The sequence below is a fragment of the Triturus cristatus genome, chromosome 9 (assembly GCF_964204655.1).
Source record: "Triturus cristatus chromosome 9, aTriCri1.1, whole genome shotgun sequence".
Taxonomy (NCBI): domain Eukaryota; kingdom Metazoa; phylum Chordata; class Amphibia; order Caudata; family Salamandridae; genus Triturus; species Triturus cristatus.
The window spans coordinates 631,691,857-631,708,940 of NC_140592.1; the positions used below are offsets into that span (position 1 = coordinate 631,691,857).

The following is a 17,084-nucleotide window of genomic DNA, read 5'->3' on the forward strand; positions in this document are numbered from 1 at the left end:
TGGGGGACCCCATCCCCTGGGACCTATCGTTTCTTTTTTTATGTCTTTTGTTTTAGGGGTCCTCTCTGGCCTATCTTTTCCCTGGTGACACCACCCCCCGGTCCTGCCTCTTTTGAATGTTTTTTGTAAGAAAATAGATGGGGCCATGCACCCCCCCGGGCTGATTATGGCACCATGAACCCCATCTTCTGGAGCCAGGCCTCTACTGCGGGTGCTCTGATCCCAACCAGGTCCCACCCAGGGCACCCACTCTTATCTGTTGGAGATCGCGGGGGAGTCTCAAGGCCCCCATGGTCCTAGCCGGTTCCCCATGTCCTGAGGCAGCCGGCATTGCTTTTGGACAGAGGAAACTGCTAAATATGCAGCTTCCTCTATCCAAAACCATTCTGCTCTGCTTTGAGCAAGCAAGAGCATCTTACATGCTCTTGCTTATTCAAAGCAGAGCAGCATTTGCTATTGCTTGGTGGCAGCCATGCTCTTGCCAAGTCATAGCAAACTGCAATGTCCCGGGGTGGGCACCCAGGGACATTGATGGATACCGGACCTGGGGGGTGGCAGTCCCCAGGGCCGTCTATGGCTCTACTAGGGGGGCTGCGTGGCCCTCCTCTCTCAAGTATTTAGCCCCGGGAAGGTGGTGGTCCCATGGCTGGGGGACCACAACGGACCCCCTTGATTATTCTGTATGTGCCCCAGAGAGGCGGTGGTCCCTGGGGCTGCGGGGGAGCCGTGTGGCTCCCCACAAATATATCATTTCTGCCCTGAGGAGGTGGCGGTACCCTGGGCTGCGGGAGAGGACGTAGGGGCTCCCCCGCATTGTTTTTAAAATATTGTATGTGTCCCAGGGAGGTGGTGGTCCCCTGGACAGCGGCGGAGCTGCATGCTCCCCGCCCCTAATTTATATTTACTGCCCTGGGGAGGTGACGGTCCCCGGGTCTGCGGGCGGTCGAGTGGACCCACCACATTTCTATTGTTCAGTGCTCCGGGGAGGTGGCAGTCCCAGGGGCTGCGGGGGACGTGTGAGCCCCCCCACATTTGTATACTATTGTGTCCCAGGGAGGTGGCAGTCCCCAAGGCTGCAGGGGGTCAGCCAGGTCCCCTACCTATGTATAATTAAATGACCCGGGTAAGTCTAGCGCATGAGCCACCCTCCTTCATAAGCCTCATGGCCCGGGATTTGGCCCTCCTGGGAGCTTAGTGAAAAAGATGTGCCATGAATTTGCTTTGAAATAAAAAACAAAATGCATTTATCCCCCTCAGCATATTTGGGGGTCAGGGTATTCTTGCCCTGCCCCCTTTCCTTTTTATTTTTTTTTACTATTTTTCTGAGACTCAGCTTTAAACCAAGTTCCAAGATCGCTGCCAACACTTCATGGTTGAAATTTTGGCAGCCAATCAAATTTTAGTAGGATCCACGAGTCCACTGCAAGGACTCACGTCCCCAGATATCTATATTGTTTAACCATAAATGTCTTTGAAACTAATGAACATATTTACACCAACTCAGAAAAAGCACGCTTTCTGGACCAGCATCTAGCTTTCTGACAAATTTGGTGTAATTTAGTCCAGCGGCTTGGGCTATAGGACCCGGACCCCCCAGGTTGCCCCCGGCCTCGCCCCCACGGAACCCAAATATCAAGACTTGATTACTAGAGTTGTGGTTAAAAACAGGCCATGTTTATTCCAAACAATCACACATAAACATGACAATATTTATCTAATCAAATTCACATTTCCTAAGATGCATATTTATCCACTAGATCACTAAGCAATATTTACATTTTACATTTAATCCTAGCACCATAAACCATCTGTAAGAAAGGACTGCTTTTATTTATATACAAAATTATCTATCGCTACGCAGGGGAAAGAGAGGATGAGGGCCCGGGCAAGGTGCCTTAAATAGGCCCCCACCTACTCCTCCCCCTCATCGCCGGTCCTGGCAGGAAGTGACATCACGTCCTGCCCCGAAAGTACTTCCCTCCTCACCGCCGCCACTCAGATGACCCTGAAGTGAGGAGGGCGTGGCCTGGATCCCAGGGTGCCGGATCCTAATGGCACGCTTTCTTAAAGTTCACGCTTTTCCAAAGTTGTGTTTAAAAAATTAAAAATACCATTGGGGTGGCAGAGAAAAAAGGGGGGCCCAAAACGTGTTATCATGGGGAAAACTTTCAACACAGCAGCTGAACCAAAAAGGGGATGTTTTTTAAAATTTCATGAAGATTCGTCAAGCAGCACCAAAAAGCTATTTCAAAACAAAAAACACTTTTCCTATGGCAACTTTGGTCCTAACTATAACTACCTACATATTTCATAAAGAGCACATCCACACAAAAGAGTTCCCTTCAATACCTGGGGCTCCTATTGCAAAGTATGGTTTGTGAGGCCAAAAACTATTTTTGCTTTTAACCATTTTTTTTCCATATTGATGAGGGAATGGTAGCTTCTCAGTAATAACGTTTTGCAAAAACCAGACCAAAACAAAACAAAACCAAGCAAGCTTTGGCAAAGCCAAATGGATGACTGCCATTGCCAGACCTAATTTGTTTGCCAATGTTTGTATGAACATGATGTTCACACTAGAGACAAAGCTATGTTTTTTTTTGTTATCTGCTGATTTTTATTGTGTAGCTTATATTATAGTTAGTACTTTGTAGAGAAAAAAATTGATGAACCAGCTTGTCAACTGTTGTTTTGTATTTTATGTGAAATGTGATGTTATCTTCACTTGCGATGTACATTTCATGAGGAATGTGGTTAAAGACTTAAATTCATACAAATGTCAAGTTTACTTCATATCCAAAACTAATACAACCATAACAACTAGAAACTAAGTGAGATCTGAATCCTGAAATCACTTGAAGCAGCTTCTGTTAGAGACTTGGCGTGGAGAAGGTGGACGGACAAAATAGTTGCTGGGCTTCAAGTCACAAGCCCCCATCTCCTTGTTGCAACAAGAGGTGCCCTTCTAGATATGGGTGCATAGCTCTGCTAAGGCTAAAGGAAAACATGATATTTAAACAGAGCGTGAAGCCCTAACAATGTTATTGGCATGTGGGTCTTGAGTAAGCCAATCTGGGACCTCCTTGGGACCAATTTATGGGGCCTCTTCGAGCATAGAAGTCTCACTGTTGGTTGGCAACTTTACACCAGACCCATCACAACCAGTTTATCACGCACTGGCACTGATGAGGGCAAATAAATACTGGAAGTGTCTGGCAATTTACAGACAGTTCACAGGAACGACAGACAAGAGCAGTCTCCCAGACGGAGAAGTTAGTTGAACAAGACATCCTATAAAAGTAAAAGGATGGCTTACTAAGGTATGGGTGTAGGCAAGTGTTGCAAAAGTGGCTCCAGATTAGAGTTGGGAAGTGATAGCGTGAGAGACAGAGGCGCAACTAGAGACAATTCTCGGGGAGGGAGGCTTAGAGAAAATTTCGGGGGGCCAATTCTTCCAGCAATAGGCAGAGTGGAGATGCAGGGGCTCTAAGAAGGGGTGACAAAACAAAAAGCCTCTGGTCTTTTAAAGGACTGTGAAGTACTCGGATGCGGCTGTGTGTGCCCGGGAATCTGTCTCAGCCCGGGCTGCCACACACGACGGGGGGGGGGGGTACTGAAACCCTTTGAGCCCAATGGGCGTTGTGTGCCTGGTGAGAGATGAGGGTGGTGTTTGCACTGCACAAACTTGGCACAAACTCAAATGTCCACTATGTTACCCGGGATGGACCTTTATATCGAATTGAGGCTAAAATCATAAACTGAGCAATAGATCAATAAAACGGAAGCAGAGATTACCCCACAGGAACGACAGAGAAAAGTATTTTGTAAACCCTGCAAATTTTTTAAAGAATTAGCACAGTTACAATCTCAAATCAAATCAATTAGGCATAAATCAGTAGTCACCTGAATACAGCATGTGTGAATATAATCCAGGCAGTTTAATTCTGCAAATGCAAGTACACATTGTTGCAGACAGCATGGGTTTTGCCACAGATGTAGGACACAGAAGGAGCTCTGCAGCTCACCACTCAGGTACATTCACTTAGTGTTGGGCTCAGTACTGGGATAGCAGGGTGGTCATGTGAGTTAAATAGTAATTTAGGGAACCAGTGAAAGAAAAATACTGATGAGATCAATCGTGCCAGAGCCTTTCAAAGGGCAACACCCAGCAGCTTAATTACTGGCTGCACGGGGATTACCTCCCAAACGTTGCACGTGCCTGTAAAAATGGCCCATAATGGTGGCGACATAATTAATGCGCTGCTTTTTGCCACTTGACCCGCACAATTACCACCAGCCTGATGACACTTTTTTTTCTCCTTTGTTTCTAAAAAGGCTTTATTCTAGGCGTTTGACTGCTTAATTCAAAATCCGAGCAGACAACAAAATGTAAGTAAATCAGGATTATGTACATTTTAATCTTTTTTTTGTGCTGCTGCAAACTCTTTGTGCAGGAGGTGAAATTAATAAAGTGCTCCTTGTCTTTCCTCGATAGTTAAATGCGCACATTTGTTCTGCTTTTATAATTTAGTGTAAGGTAAACTGAAGCCACTCCATTCCAACCACTTTGCCGCAGCTAAACTGCTAAACAGCCCTTAATTCGGTAACAGAATAAATAAAAAAGTCTATTACGCAAAAAGAGACTTTGCTAGAATAAAACAGGTTTTTAAAAAAACACTAGACCGGCCTCTACAACACTTCTTATGAAACACCGAGGCCCCGATGAACAGCTGCGTCCCTTAAATTAGCCGCGCTCATCGTCTCATTCACAGTGCGTCAGAACCAGGCCTCGGACGCCGCGTGCCAGCAGGAAGGAAGGGACCTTTCAGGGCTTCCAGCCCGGTGCACGCCGCCTTATTGATGCCTTTCAACTAGGCCGGGCCTCCCTAGCCCTCACCTGGCCGTGCCAGTGGGAGGCGGCGCTGCGCGCTCTAATTAAGCCCTGGCACGGGAGGCTGCGGGCAGGCCTCCTGCTGCTGAGGCCTCTAATAAGCAGCTCCCCTCCGAGACACTGGCCCACCTGGGGCCCCGGCAATTTGTTTCTCTTTTGAAGTGGCATTAATTGATAGCTTGGCCCGCACTGGGGATGCCAGGTAGCTAGCTGTGAGTGGCAGGGAATGGCTGGGTTTAGTTTTCAGGGATTTGCACGGGTGGCTCGGCCTGGCCTCTGTTGGCTCCCAGGGAACAACAAGGAGGTTTAACTGTGAGGGGTTGGGCAGGCCCACTTCATAACTGCCATGGCCTCTCTTAGGGACCAGGCACTGCGGCCCAAGCCTTCCATTAACTATTAAATGTTGAGTAATTGTGTGTGCAGAGTGAACTAAAAACGTACTACCCAAAAGCCTGATCAAATTATTGCATATAATATAGTGGAATCACATCTGTATTAGGAGTGCGCCAAATTCACATGATCTCTGTTTTCTTGATTATGGGACCTTTAAGAAAAAGACACAAAAAACAAAACCAGCATTTGACTATATATTTATTTTAGTGCAATATGCATCCACGTGGCAAATGCATTTTGCGCAAGAAAAATGTGCATAAAACACAGGGCCTCATGTACAAGAACTGACGCATTTCTGCATATAAGCAGAGATGCGTCAGTTCAGTTGCGCCACGCAAAAAACCCTTGCACCACGATGAATGCATCGCATTTAGAATGCGGCGCAAGGATCGACAGATGAGTCACGCATCTGTTGGCTTAAAGGAAACGCACTGCTGGAGCGGCCCGTGCAGGTAAGAGCCGTGGGACGGATGGGCGGTAGGGCGGGGTTGAGGAGGGATTCGCCAGACGACCAAGAGGGAAAAATAAATAAATAATACATTTTCCCTCGTCGTCTGTAGAAATTCCTCTCCACCCTGCCCCACCGCCCCATTGCTCTTACCTGCACAGTCCGCGGCTGTTGCTGGAATTGTGTCGCAAACACAACGCAACTCTAGCAATGCTGAGGAATGCCTATTCCTATTGTGCTGCATCACTCCTTACGCCTGCTTCAAGCAGGCGTAATGTTTTGATGCAGTGACGTCATAAAAGTGATTTCGTGAAATCTTGTAGATTTCACTACGTCACTTTTACGAGGCTTTCTTGCGGTGGAACGCCCACCCTGCATACATTATACCTGACGCAGGTAAAATGTGACACAGGGCTTTACAACGTGACGCATCTTCCTAAATGCGTCAAGTTGTAAATGTGTTGCAAGGTGGGGCATTGTTTACGATGCCGCCGCGTCACAAAAGTGACACAACAGCGGTGTAAAAGTGTCGCAAGGGGCTTGTAAATCTGTCCCACATTTTCTCAAACAGCAACTGCTCGTGTATTGGTCATTCGCGTTGTTCCGGTGCACTCATGCTAAATTTTTGCTTCAAGCAGCTCGAAATTATGCAACGTGGAGTAAAAGTATAAATTTACGTAGCAAGTGTACGCAAATTGAAGAAATTATATGAGACTGAACCCTTATAATGGAAATTTTGCGTGGCCTAATTTGTATATATTGCAGGCGAGCTACACACATGTCATAATAAGCACCAACTGGGCATCTAGCAATGCTGTGTGGACTTTGCATGTCTGGGCGCTATAAGAAGAGTAATGCTTAGCCATGAACCTGATATAGAAATTGGACAAAGAGCAAAGAGGATGTGTAATGAGGCACATTAAGGCACAAGAGCTCATTAAAAATCAGGTAACAGCAGTATGCCGCCTCGCACGCTGCAGCTAATGGAGACAGGAAGGCCTGTCTATGTCTTAGCATTTGATTTTACAATGAGCTCTCCTTGCGCCCTCTGTTACTTAAATAGGGTGACCAGGTTTTCAGAATCAAAAACTGGCTTGGCCATAGACATAGGAATAAGACTTCATTTTGGCCAGGCAGATTGTGCTTGCACGTCTATCTATCTATGTAAATGTATTTGTACTTATATAGCGCACTTCAACCCAGAGGTCTCGTAGCGCTGTATTCATACCGCTGTGGAATCCTTCCTGGTTTTCCTGTGAGATGTCCACTCCTCGGCACCCCCCCAAGGTGAAGCCAGGCATTCTAGTGCTGTGTGGGCCGTTGTGGAGATTAAGCAAGCTATTGCCCAGAGTTGCACAGTGGGACCCATGATTAGAATAGGCTCCGTGGCGAGAATTATCAGGTCTGGGGAAATTGAACCCTGGTCCCAGGCCAGACCTCTGCATCAGGGTCTGCTTCTCTAACCATTGAGCCACACTTCTCATCTATCTATCTATCTATCTATCTATCTATCTATCTATCTATCTATCTATCTATCTATCTATCTATCTATCTATCTATCTATCTATCTATCTATCTATCTATCTATCTATCTATCTATCTATCTATCTATCTATCTATCTATCTATCTATCTATCTATCTATCTATCTATCTATCTATCTATCCAATGATACCCAGGAGCAGGCTGCCAGTGATTAGGGTGGCTTTTGGTGATGGTACACTGATTCATCCCTCATTAAATTCTGCGCTGCTGCATGAGCGATGTGAGGCAGCACAGCAGGCGACTGTTAAAACAACTCAACTTCTTTCCCTGTAGTGAGGAGAGAGTCGGAAAAACTTGCACCTGCACCACGCTATCCTTAACGTGCACGCTCACATGACCCTTTTTACAAACACCTGGATATGCCTTTCTTGCAGAAAAAGTATCAGTATTTTGGGACAGTCATTGGAAAATCAGGGTTGATCAGGTTAATCTGGATATCTGGTCACCCTACACTTAAAGGGGTTGAGGCGCAATGCCACAGAATGTGACAGCGGTGGTTCTCAACAATGTAAACATGTGCAACACAAAGCCTTGGAATGCATAGCCATGCCATGTTCATTTACATTCAAAACACCTCCAAAGAGATAGACAGGTGTGCATCTTACTATATGAGCTGAATGCCTGGACGCTTCCAAGTTACATAATAGATTTACATGTAATACTCCTCAATAAATGTAAAACTAAAGATTCAAGATAAAGTACTGATGCTGCTAAATTAACCAAACCATCATTCGCACATTTATTAGCAATGAATTGCAATGGTCAAATTCCGCTTTAAAATCATCAATGTGTTGATATAAGTCTAGCATCCTGAGCAGGATTTTCTCCACAGACATCATCAGCCAGGCCTCTGGTTGATTGCTTTATTGTCGAAGGCAGCTTTCTATTTTTACAAGTACAAATCTGAAAAAACAGGCAGCTGAACAACTGCACTGTCATTGGTTGCACCATAGAGGAACAGGCAGTCCAAAAGCTGCAGTTCAAGCCTTGTCAGTGAGATATGTTAGGGCTGTTTAACATATCCCAAGTGACACCTATCCAAATGTGTTTTTCGCCCTGCAGCACAACAAAGTGGCATGCTTCCATCATAGGGATCTCTCTTTACAAATAAGAGAAGCTGTTATATGGATACTTATGTATCTATCAGCAAGTCTGTATTTGGTCAGATAGAACCAAAGAAGAACGATAAGTGTCGAACTAAACGGTCGTTTCTCCCTCCCTATTACCTCTAAATCACATGTTCTTTACTGATTCAATTAGTATTTACTTCAATACTGTAGGAATGAAAATGTCTGAAAATGGGCAAAGGAAAATGATTTGCTCTCCCCTGCATACATGATTAACAAGACAGTTCTATAAATTGATACTTGTCATGTCATAAAACCAATTCAACATGTTTCAGCACTCCTTGAAATGATTGGCACCTTCATCAGGGCTAAACATTTAAGTATATCTTTAGAGTAATCTCAGTTAACTTCACTCAGAGACGAAAAACAAGATATATTTCAATCACATCCATTGTGATCCTTCCAAGTCTGCTAAACCCTGAGGAAATGTTGAGAAGGAGTTTGAATGTTTAGTGTGCAATTGAGAGCACATTGTAGGTACATTCCTTAAACACAGCGTATTCTATTTTCTGAGCCACTCAGCTAGATGTAGACCCATATGATTATATATTCCATACTATGTGGATGAAAGTTTCAAGCACTTTTTAATAGGTACCATATGGGCTATAATAAAACAGTCCTGACTTCTTGTATAGGCAAGACACAAACTGTGGGGTTTGGAGTGCATGTTCCTCTTTTGATTTACTAGATACATAGTGAGCAAGGTAGGAAACCATTCTGGATATCGTCAGTCTCATCTCATCTACATTGTTCAGTGAGTTAGGGCCTGATTTTGATTTTGGCGGATGGATACTCTGTCACAAAAGTAATTAATATTTCTTCCACTGTATTACAAGTGCACAATATCCGAATGCACTTGTAATACAGCAGATGGAATATCCGTCACATCTGTGATGGAGTACCTATTCACAGAACTCTAAAGCAGGACTTCAGTGTTATTTGGCCGCATAAGAAACCGGGGTATTCCTGGTGTGCATATCTGTGTGAGTGTGAGAGAGTGAGCAGTGTTAAAATGTGTGTGACAAACAGGAGGCATGAAAGAAAGGAATGTGAAAGAGATATGATATGAGGGTATGCAGCTCATATAGTAAGAGGCACACCTGTCTATCTCTTTGAACATGTTTTAATGCATAGGCATATGCCATGGCTTTGCATTCCAAGGCTTTGTATTGCACATGTTTAAGTTAATGAGATTCACCACTGTCACTTTCTGCAGCTTTGTGCCTCTGCCCCTTTAACTGTAGGGTGACCAGACATCCTGGATTACCCCAATAGTCCTGTTTTTTCAATGACTGTTCCAACATCCTTACACATTTTGCTGCAAAAAAGACATGTCCTGGTGTTTGAGAAAGGGTCAGGTGAGTGTGCACAATAATCACTGACACTCTTGCCCTAGCCACCAGCAAGTTGGACTATGGGAACACCTTTAGTGTAGGGAATACCAAGCAAGTCACTAGAAGACTACTGCCCATCCAGAACTTGACATCCAGACTCATCCTCAACCTCCGAAACAGAACTCATATAACACCACGGGAAACAGCATTTGCAAGGCTGTTTCCACAACGCAGTGCTATTACAACACGGTTGTTACAACGACCGCGTTGTTAGTACGCAATGCTTTTACAACGCAAGTCATTACAATGACTTGCTGTATGGGGCGCAAAGGTATTGGATATAAAATCCAACCCCTTGCCTGCTGTTGTGCAAACTGGAGTAGGAATAGTAAATAATATTATTCCTAAGTCCAGCGCGCCCCCTACAGCAAGTCATTGTAATGACTTGCGATGTAAAGTTATTGTGTACTAACAACGTGGTCGTAATAGCGGTTGTAATAGCGAGCGATGTAATCGCTAATCGCATGCGTTGTGACATGCTATATTCCACACCACAGCTCAAGAAACTACACTGGTTTCCAATACGCAAACACGTTCAATGCAAACTCACACACACATTTAGGGCACTCCACAAGTCAGACCCCACCTATCTGAACAATCGCATCTCCTTCCACCAACCACAGAGACACCTCTGCTCTACAGGACTCCCACTCGCTAACATCCCATCATACACAGAAAAATCTCAATAAGATGAGCGTTCTCTTACATCACTCTTAAAGCATAGAACAACCACCCTCCCCACATCAGAGCCTCCTCCTCTCTTCTTGAATTCTGCAAGAAGCTGAAAGACACGTTTTTTTTTTTTAATTAACCAACCTACCATAAGTAGGGCTAGGCACACACACCTACTCTGTGCCAGGACACCCTCGCGGGTGATATTGTGCTTTACAAATACACATAACGTTTTAGCGAGGGATATATATATGTGGGGAACATTTTAGTAAGAGAAGGAAGAAATAAAAAAGGAATGCATGATTGTAAACATTCCCTCCTTAGGAGGGTTTCTTCTGAAACCATGGAATTTGTTTTGTATGACAGATTTGTGGACCTTTTCCGTTCCTTTTTGCCAATCCAAGCTGGCAACTGCATCTTTTTGTCTTGAACGTTGCCTACAGCAGTTCTTCAGAGTTTCTTTCCACCATTTTGTTTTTTCTCTGAGAGAATTTTTCTTTTGTCACTCTTGCCCTCTAGATCCTTCAGTCATACAACTAAAATAATAAGGTGATGCAAACAAAAGCAGGCCCTATCTTTGTGAGAAGGTAGCACCCAAACACCCCATACTGTGCTTGACACGCACATCAGACACTGATATTACATTACTGAGATATTCATGGGACTTTTAAATGCTATATGAGAACTGAGACATCCTAGAAACTCGACAAGTGCACCACTATCCTGGCTTCCCATCATCAACTATGCCAGTACTGAGATATCCATGTACCTCTTATAAAGCAGTTTTTGTCCTACTTTTGATGTGTGTGTATCTAGCAAGGCCTCACAATTCACCTGCATGCAGTAGTAACCCTGCACTAAGGCAACTATAAGGCTTCCACAGTGCCCCTTTATTTTCACTTTCACTATGTCTTACAACATTCACAGAGCTCTCATATTGTGCATATTTATTTATTTAGTTTTGAGTATTATATAGTTGAAACTTGACCCGTGGGTATCAGAGCACTTTACAGAATGTGCACAGCAACCTTTACAGACAATATACAAGCAGAATAGTGAAATACATTCACAGACAATATGCAAGGAAAAAAGTGAAGCAATGGGCATACATGGAAATAAAAATATGTAAATGATGGTGGGGTAGAACTGGATATATAGTTCGCAGGTAGCGCTGGTAGGTTGTTTCAAAAGTAAGGGGAGTGAACAGTTAAATGCAGAGGTAGAGTTGTTCAAGTACTTTGCTTGTAGCAGAGGAAAGGTCGTCAGGGAACTCTGTTAATTTAGAAAGGTGGGTTCGAGTATTTGGAGAGAAGGAGCAATTTAGTTTTTTTCTGAAGTGTAGAAATGACTGATTGTCACATAGATCCTGTGGCAGGCATTCCAAATTCTAATCGCTTTCCCAGAGAATGAACGGTGAGTGTTTTTTCTTTTTTAAATTTGGGTGAAATCAAGAGTAGGGTGTTTGAGCCTCTTTAGTCCAGCTTTTTAAAATGTGTTTGTTCGGTAGGTTGGTTTTCCAGTGTAAAGAGCTTTGTGGGTTATGCAGGCAATTTTGAATATAGTTTTCGCTTCGGCTGGTAGCCAGTTGAGTTTCTTGAATATGGGAGTGATGTGATTGTAGTGGCTCTCTCCAGAGAGAAGTCTGGCCGCTGTATCATGTGGATTTTATGGGGAAAAGGTGTTTTTGGGGAGCCCAGTGATTGTTGCGTTACCATAGTCCAGCTTAGAGAGGATTTAGGATTGTACTATGTTCCTTAGGTCTTCAAGCGGGGTGAAGAATTTGATTTTTTGGTGTTTCAGCATGAAGAATGCACTTTTAGCTGAGACGTAATTGTTGTCCTTCACATTCCGGTTTTTGCCCTGTGTAATCCCTAGTGATTTGACTGATTTGGGGATTGAAAGTTTGCAGTTTAGTGCAGTCTAGTTGTTAAGCCAGTTGTATATAGGACAGGACTTTCCTTTTGGTTGGATGAGGAGGAGTTCAGTTTTGTTGGGGTTGAGCTTTAGGTGGTTGTTGATCAGCAAGGATTGTACCATGGCGAGAAAGTTGTTTAGGTGTTGAATGTCTTTGGGAGATGCCATTTTAATGTATTGTTGGGTGTCATCTGCATTGATATGGTAGGCAATATTGGCTTGTGTCAGGATTACTGCATGTGGGTCAATATAGAGGTTGAACAAGGCAGGGGACAGGTTAATCCTTGGAGAAGTCCTTGTGGGACTGATACTGCTGGTGAGGTGGATTTGTTCAGTATGATTAGTTGAGAACGCTGTGTCAGGTATGAGGTAAACTGCTGAAGGACTGTACTGTTGATGCCTGCACGCTGTGATTGGGTGTTCAGGATAATGTTGTAACAGTATCGAAGGCCAATGAGGGGTCAAGGAGTATTAAGAGACAGGCCTAACCATTGTTGAGAGATCTGTGTAAGTCATCAGTGATATTCAAGATCGCAGTTTCCATACTACAACCTTTCCTGAACCCAGATTGAGAGGTGTCATGAAGGTCACATTTTTTAATGCAGCGGTTGAGTTGTTAGAGCACACATTTATCTATACCTTTGGAAAGGAGAGGGAGGATAGTTTTGAGTCTGTAGTTGTTAAGGTCATTCTGGTCGACGCCTGGCTTTTTGATGAGGGTGGCGACATGGCCAGGTTTAAGCAACGCTGGCACCAGGCTACTGGATAGGGAGAAATTAACGATTTTATTCCATTTTGGGGAGATGACTTGTCTGAGTTTTTTGATGAGGGAAGGGGGTCAATTAGTTATGATGCCAGATTCATGGATGTAAGAACTTCTATGACTTCTTCAGAGATAATTTCGAACTTGGTTTACGTTGCATTGTTTTTACGTTGTATTGGATTGTGGTTGATGTTCTGGCACAGTGAAGGAGACATTATGTATTGATTGATCCACAAGGTTTGACCTGCACATTACAGTAATGTCCCAGTACTGAGATATTTACAGGACTCCCACTTTGCATCTCAGTATGGACCTGTACATTGTACCACTATCATTGAAGTAAAATAAGCACCTTCCGCAGGGATCCGTCTGTGTAACCTACATGCTACAAATACCTGACCTGTTCTCCAAGGAATGTAAGCTTGCACTTACTGCTGCTATTGTGTGTCTGTTCTGCCGGGAAGAGAAGGTTTGAACTGCTGCTGACTTCTGTGTGACAAGAAACCCCAGTTTCCCAATATTATAGTTAACTGAGGGACATTTCCAGTGCTTAATTTGAGTCGGTAGTTTACAGTGCTCGGCACTGGTACTTAATTCTCAACACCAGCACTAATGACAGTCCATCATATGGTGGTGCTGTCTCTCTAATTGTAAGATGAGCACAACAACAGTGTTTAATAACGTAATATACATTAAAAATTAGTATCTGCCGCCCTCACCTTTCTTATAGCTATCCATGACCTAGAATTGTCCGAATTGTCACACTTGTCAGAATGTAGTGGTTATTAGTTGTGTTGGCACCGTCATTGACAGAACGGGCAGGAGCAATTTGTGGTGCAAGCGGCAGTGGTCTCCTGACAAAGGCTCTGACACTTATTGTTTTACAAATTAAGCACTGGACATTTCTATTGCTCCTGTCCAAGTTGTACCTGTTATATGGGGAGGGGACCTTTCATCATTTCTGCCCTTCGGTAACTTTCCTATAAGGAAGAAAAGCTTGCTATGCAGTGGCCAAACTGTGCCTGTTTACACTCGTTACCTATGTTGTGCTTGCTCTGTGTGTAAGTCAGAACATACATGCCTGTGTCAGTGAAGTTTGATGTGAACCCTTGCTCATACAAACGCCAAAATGACTGACATTGTCAATAATTGTATGAATGCTCTATGTATTTGAAAGCCAGTTTCCTCAGAAGACATGTGAACCAAGTTCACTTTGGTTTTGAATGCAAAGCAATTTGCTGGTCTTTGAAATGCGCTAGCCCGCTTTATACAATTTGGAAACAGTTCTGCAAAAGTTGCTTTCTACTGTGTTTGCTGCATTTTAGAAAGTCTTAGCTTTTAAGTCAACATCATTTTGTGCTTTCGTTTTTTTCCTGCTTATTTTAGCACATATTCACAGTCCTAATAGCAAAATTACAAGTCACAGCATAAAACAAGCAATTGGCTAAAGAACCAGGACTGACTGCATCACAAATGGAATCAAATCACTCGGCAACCTTCGAAAAGGAAACAGTTTGATTTTCTCTTTTATTCTAGGTGCAAACCAAAGTCGAATTGGTCAACTTGAGAAGGGCTGGGCTGGTTATGACTTGTAAGCAAGCTCAAGCTAGGCCAAAGATCTCTAGCACCCATCGGAATAACCAGTGTTTAATTTGGGCCGGTGGTTTCTGTTGCTTGGCATCAGCACAAATTGTCAACACTGGCACTTATGATGGTCGGCCACATTGTGGCACTGTTTGCCTAATTTACAGATGAGCACAGCAGCAGTTGTTAATACCTGCTTCCCAAGCCATTCTTATAGCTGTGGAGGCCTGGGATAGTCTGAACTGTCAAACTTGTAGGAGTGTGATGGTTAGCAGTTGTGTTGGAACTGGCATTGGTAGCATTATAGGGGCCTTGAAACATATTTATTTTTGCAAATTTAGCACTGGGAATAACACAGTCCCCTGCAGCTCTATATCACAGTTGGGGACCTTTGGATCCTCTGTTCATGGGTCCCTCAGCCGCTTGGCACCTCGACTGTCTTGTCTTACTTAAGATAAAGCTTACATGCTGTAAAGCATTCAGAAACAGCATGACCTGATATGGTCAGAGCTGAGCTGTTGAATACAAATAAACAAAACTGGTAAGATGTCACAGTTCAGAGATATTTATTCTTAGGTGGTCACACCATGGTCAATGAGTCTTGACATGATCATTTCAGAATTGGAAGCCCAGCTCCCCTTCCCACCGGAGGGGGGATGTCGGTGGATTTAGCTAGGTTCTGTCTGCTTGTATTAAGTCTTACAGAATGACAAACAGGTGCTCCAGATAGGAGATCCCAACTTCGGAAGCCCTCCAGCTGAGCCACCTGCTGGAGCACACGTCCCTGCCAGAGCTGTGTGCACTCTGTCAACCTCCCCCACCAACCCATCCGATGAAGGGACAGTTTCCACAGGTTCAAGAGCATTCTGTTTGCCAAATGGAGGGTGTTGAAACTACCCCCACCATACAAATGGGCGATCATCCATCTCTCAGCCACATTGGCTGGGTCAACTCGGAGGCCATACCACCAATCAATAATAATCAGCAGGTGCGACGCACAATAGTAAGAGCTTATATCCCCAGCAGAGATACCTACACAATAGGTCCATACGTAGCGCACCGTTCCACCAGAGAGACCAGCTGAGAATAGGAATTGAGCTTCTGGAATCAGGATTGCTGGATATCATATGGGAAGTTCTGTAGCATTTACAGTAGCCGAGGCAGCAATGCCATTTTAAAAATTGCTGACCGGTAAGGGCAGGACCAACCAAACCTTCACCTCCTCCCACATTTGGGTCATTACCCGCTCTAGGTTTTGGGACCAGGCCACAGCTGAATCTGGGGACACAACAAATGCCTAGGTACTTGAACCCTCCCGCAGCATTCGTCATTCCAGTCCCCCAGGTCATATTGTGTACAGAACCTCCCACCGGAAACACTATTGATTTTGACTGATTCAAGTAGAGGTCCGATGTTTCACAAAAGATGCACATAATTTGCATAATATGTGGTGCAGAAATCCCAGGGGCAGGCAGAAAGAACAAAGCATTGTTTGCATATAGGGTGAGTCTATCAGATAATCCCCCCTCCACTCGAAGCCATAAATTTGAGCAGCTATCCTCACTCACACTACCAGAGTCTCCATAGTGAGGGCAAACAGTAGAGGGGATGGAGGACAACTGTGCCCCATCCCCCGCTGTATTGGAAAGGGATCTGATTGTGTCCCGGCAATGCGTACCGTCACCGTCAAGTCTGTGTAGAGGAGCTTTATTTAGTAAAGGAATCTGGAGCCGAAGTTTAACTGGTGGAGTGGTAGGAATACATATTCCCAGCTCACAGAGTCAAATGCCTTACCTGTATCTGCTAGTAGTAACACCACAGGCCCCACCAATCGATCTGTGAGAGATAAGGCATTGTAGATGCGACGGATATTATGGTATAAGTGGCATAGTGAGGCATAAAACCAGCCTGATCAGGGTGAACCAGGTCCTTTTACAACACAAACCTGTTTCCTTTAAGAAAAACAGGATGTACTAAAAAAACAAAAGAGTTTGCTTTATTATAACCCATCACAGACATGGTGGTCTGTTGACCCCAGCTATGAAGCATTTATACTAATGATACAGGACGAATTGAGATCCACTATGGTTCAGTATTTTGTGAACTGAACTAGTAGTACATATGTCGGTATGAAAACTACTACACTGGTCACAAAAATGCTGGTTGCAAATTTCGACCAGTGTTTTACAACCAGCACATTGTACATCTGGCCCTGTGTACCTGTTTAAAGCCTCTGGTAGCCTTTCCTCAATAATCTGCAGCAGGCACGTCGCAGCCTGATTGCCCCCTGCCAGGGTGGTATGAATGAATCCTAGGAAAGTGAACAAAAGGGACTTGGGTGGGAGGAGGTGTGA

General features: G+C 44.2%; 1 protein-coding gene across 5 annotated transcripts in view; it reads left to right on the forward strand.

Annotated features, from left to right (window-relative positions):
- GNG8 (G protein subunit gamma 8) overlaps nt 1–17,084 on the forward strand; it is a 72,444-nt gene that overhangs the window by 20,873 nt on the left and 34,487 nt on the right. The window contains exon 2 of one of the 5 annotated variants that reach the window (XM_085627960.1): nt 4,336–4,389. The exons of the other annotated variants lie outside the window; for them this stretch is intronic. The gene's annotated coding sequence lies outside the window, so the exon portion shown is untranslated. The remainder of the gene's footprint in view (nt 1–4,335; nt 4,390–17,084) is intronic. 5 annotated transcript variants of the gene reach the window in all.